Genomic DNA, 4,536 nt, shown 5'->3' with positions numbered 1-4,536 from the left:
CGGAGTTGAGTTTCTGGTACAGAGAAAGAGAGTAGAGTTTACATGGTCCAAGCCAGAGAGTTGTTTTACCTGGTCAGAGACAAAGGGAGTTGATGTTAACTGGTCCAAACAAAGAGAGTTGAGTTTCCAGCTGTCCCGAGGACAGCAGAGGATGTTGAGTTTACACGGGATTCCAGAGACAGAGAGTTGAGATTACGGGCTGGTCCAGAGACAAGAGGTTTGAGTTGTGACCCTGGTCCAGAGAGGGAGACGTTGATGATTTACTGGTCCGAGGAGACATCAGAAGAGTGAGGTTTCCCTTGGTGCCCAGGAGACCAGAGAGTGAGTTTACAGGTGGTGGGCCAGAGGACAATGGAGAGTGTTGAGTTGACCTGGTCCAGAGATCGAGAGTTTGAGTTTTACCTCTGGTGCAGAGATAGAGAGTTGAGTTTACATGGTCCAAGAGACAGAGGTGGTGAGTTTACTGGTCCAGGAGAACACAGGAGTAGTTTGAGAGTTGTACCTGGTCAGAGACAGAGAGAGTTGAGTTTGAGGCCAGATGGACAGAGAGTTTGGCCTGTGTTACCTGGTGCCAGTAGCAGAGGGTAGGAGTTTACCCTGGTCAGAGGAGCCAGAGAGTTGAGTTTGAGACACTGGTCAGGAGATGCGAGAGTTGAGTTTAACCACTGGTGACAGAAGACCGAGAGCTTGAGTTTGAACTGGTGGCCAAGGAGACCAGAGAGGTTGAGTTTCAGCTGGTGGGCCGCCCGAAGAGGGCAGAGAAGTTGAGGTTTGACACGCTTGGTGAACCCAGGAGAGCGAGCAGAGTTGAGTGTGTAACTGGATTGAGGCCGAGACAGACGAGAGTTCTGAGTTTACACTGGATGCCAGGGCAGAGAGTTTGAGTTGGGAGCAGGCTGGTCAACAGAGAGACCAGAGAGTTTGAGTTTACACTGGTACGCGAGAGACAGATGAGTTTGTGTTGATATGTCGCGATGGATAAGAGTTGGTAGATCGTTAGTATAGGGGATGATGTATCCCTTCCCATGGACTGGCGTCCTGTGTGGAAGGCGTCCTTTGACGGATGACATTGTTATTAAGCTTAAGGAGGTAAACTGGAACTTAGGGAAGTGCACGATAGTTAATCTTCCCTTAGTACCCCCAGATTCACCTGAAGAGAGGAGGATGTTAGCTTTTGTTCTGTCAACTTTTATTCATGATAAGTTGATGTTCGATGAGAGCATCGCAGCGTGGTGGTAGTCGGGTTAAGAAGTAAGGCAAACAAATCTTCTGTGATGAGAGATCTTGTCATGTTTGGGGATCGAGCTGGTTATCTTTTGGTAGTAGTGCTTGTGTTCTTCAGTCAAAGCACCTGCAATGCACAGTTGCTGGAGGGTTTGTTGAAACAGTCGCCATAGTTCGTTATGAAGGATGAGAATGTGCACGTGGGCAGACAGAAACGTTAAGGTGTCTGAGAAAGGCAGAAGCAATAGGTGGGGGTTGTTAGCAGTGACACGTGACGATCAATACGAATCGCTTCTCTCTCTGTTCTCGTCTCGCGAGTCTGTCTCTCTCTCTCTCTTCTCTCGCTTCTATGCTCTCGGGCAGGATTCTCTCCGGGTCGTGCTGCTTCTCTCAATCGAAGTCTCTTCTCTTCTCTCATCTTAATGTGTCTCTCGTTGCCAACCTTGTGCACCTGTCGTCTCTCTGTTCTCCCTGTCTCCTGTCTCTGCTCTCTCGTGTATCGGGTCTGTGCTAGCGGTCTGTCTCTCTCGTCGGTCGTTCTGGTTCTGTCTCGTCTCTCTGGTCGTGCTACGGTCCTCTTTCGTTCTCGTGTGTGTGTCTTGGTCTTTCTGCGATCTTCTCTTTCTGTCGCTCCGTCTCTCTCTTCGTTTCTCTGTCTCTCTCTCGTCCTTTTCTTCTGTCTCTCTATGGTAATCGTCTCTTTCTTGTTCTAATCTTCTCTCTATATGTATCTCTGCTCTACTTTTTCCTCTCTGGGTCTCGTCTCTCTGTCTGTCTTCTCTCGGTCGTCTCTGTCTGTTCTTCGTCTGGTTCATTCTCTTCTTTGTCTTGTCTGGTCTGTCTCTCTCTGTTTCTTTTCTGATCCTGTCTGTGCTCTCTTTCTCTTCATCTCTTGAGTCTCTCTCCTCTCTTCGTCTCTCGTTCGTGTCTCTCTTCGTCGTCTCTGTTCTCTCTTTCTTCTCTTGTTCTCTCTTCTCTCTGTCTGTCTCTTTGTCTGTCTGTCCTCTTCTTATGTTCCTCTCTTGGCTAGTCGTTCCTCTCTCTCTCTCTCTAGTCGGTCCTCGATGGTTCATAGTCGCACTCATGCGTTGGTCTTCTCGGCCTCGGTGTCGTATCGGTTCATATATTTAAATCGTCTGTCCGTGCTCGCTAGATAGTCGGTGCTCTCTCGTGGGTGGGCGCGTGCGTGCGGTCTCGCGTCTCGGTCCCAGCTGCGTCGTGAGGAGAGGGTGGAAGAGAGGAGCAGACCGAAAGGAAAGCTTCATGTTGACAGAGAACCCACCCAGCAGCGGGCCTTAGAACCAGGAGGCCCATTTGAAGAAGTCATTAGCATGTAACTGTAACAGAGATAGTCCAAAGTTAGTAATGCAGGGGGCTCCAAATAGATCAAGATGTTGAAAACCTGGTTCGGGATGAGCGATAACAAGAATAGAGAGATGTCAAGGGAGTTTGTTAGTACGGTCCTCTCAGTGAGACTCTCCAGGCACTAGTCGGTCTCCCTTGGAAGTGTTCCCTCCGGCTCTGCTGATAAGACGTCTCAAGGTAAATTGGTCGCCAAAGCAGTCCCTCCACCAGCTCGCGAGCATGCCTGTTTTGCTGTGTATGGGTCGTGGTGTAAGAATGTTGAAGTAACAAAGCGAGAGTTCAAACACCCTAGCGGGGGGAAGGGCCAACGGAACAGGACAGACAAACTGTGTTCTTCTTTACGCTCACTTCAGATAACTTTTGCCCAGAGAAAACGGTGTCTGGTGTTTCCTCTGTCCTAGTTTCCTTTGCTCTTCTCCTCCTCCTCTTCCTCCTCCCCCCTCCTCTCCTCTCCCTTCATGCCTAGCTCTCTTTATTCCTTCATCTAATCTTTGCTGCCTGTTAGGGAGGCTGAGGGGGAGGATAGGAGCATTGAAGGGATGAGGGAGGGGATAGAGGAAACGTATTCCATGTAAAGCAGTACTTGTATGTTACGGGAGGAGGGCAGACTCAAACCGTTCCGCTGGCAGTAGCAATGGTGTCCATTGAGAAGGGGTGGTTCTCACTCCTCCTCTTCCTGTTGTTCCCGCGCGTGTAGGTCTGAGAGAGGGGCGGACGCAGGATGAGAGGTAAGCTGGTGGGAAGAGGAAAAATAATGATGCCCCCTAAACTTTCCTGGTAGTAGCAGTCCTCATTACCGCGGTAGGACCGAGTTTCCCCTGGCGCTGCTATATGTGGCCGGCTTGGAGAGGTAGGCGATGAGGGGCCACCACCACCCACCCCACGTAGACGCCTTGCCGATGGTGATTGGAGAGGGCCCCGAAGGACACAGCCTTCGGGATGCGATGCTCGCCAGCGGGAAGTGCCGGGCTTGGCCACCGCCTCTTGCTGGCTACTGCTGGGAGGGGAAGGAGATAAGAAAAAGAAGAAAGAGGGAGGGAGGAGAGAGAGATGTTGAGAAGGGAGGAGGAGGGGAGGAAGGGGGAAGGGAGGAAGGGTGGGAAGGACGGGAATGGCAGAGAGAAGAAGGAGGAAACGACAGAGAGAGGAAGGAAGGAAGGAAGGGTAGAAGGAAGACTGATGTGACATCTATGCTAATGGGGTAAAATGAACGATCTAAGGTTAGCTGAGCAACTGTAAAGATGTATTTGAGAGACAAGTTGCTTATGTTTTATCTTTTTTTTATAACATTTGGAGACTGAATACGCGTTTACATGTTGTGCTTCAAAGTGCAACCCTAGTCTGTTTTACCCAGGTAGTTGTGCATTGGTGGTTGCTAAACAACCAGTCTTTTGTAGCCTACTAAATAGATATTGTGCCGTATGTGTGATTCCGGTAAGGGGACGTTTATATACACATTTAACAGGGTTGAAAGGCACGATATGATTTTGTGTTATTGGGGTTGTGAAGTAGCGCCAGACAGAGTTTCGGAAGCTGGCGAAGAGCTGTCCAGGCGTAAAGGTTGGGGGGGAAAAACTTGATGCAAAATATTGTTGAATTCCACACATTCTACTGATCGTTTCCCACACACCAATTTTCCAGTCGTTTTTTATTTTTGCCGTAGTTTTTTTCTCTATCAGAAACTGTCAAAGTCTTTTACAGCGTAAGTTACTATGAAAAGATTTCAAATATTGTTTGCAAATACCTCCCAAAAACATTGTGTTTTGTCATTGCTCAGGGGCTCACGCAATAACTTGTTGGTTTTGAACTGCATGTGTTCGGGAACTAGAAGCCAAAAGCTGTCTCGCTACAACTCCACTATTAACATCTGTCTACAAGCTCGATGTGTATGTGACAAATATAAGAATTTGAATTTGATTTATTTGCTCTTTCTTTCAGAGACTCAGG

This window comes from Salvelinus sp. IW2-2015, unplaced genomic scaffold, assembly GCF_002910315.2.
Source record: "Salvelinus sp. IW2-2015 unplaced genomic scaffold, ASM291031v2 Un_scaffold1329, whole genome shotgun sequence".
Lineage (NCBI taxonomy): Eukaryota > Metazoa > Chordata > Actinopteri > Salmoniformes > Salmonidae > Salvelinus > Salvelinus sp. IW2-2015.
The sequence above is the reverse complement of the archived record's forward strand: the minus strand, read 5'-3'. Positions refer to the sequence as shown.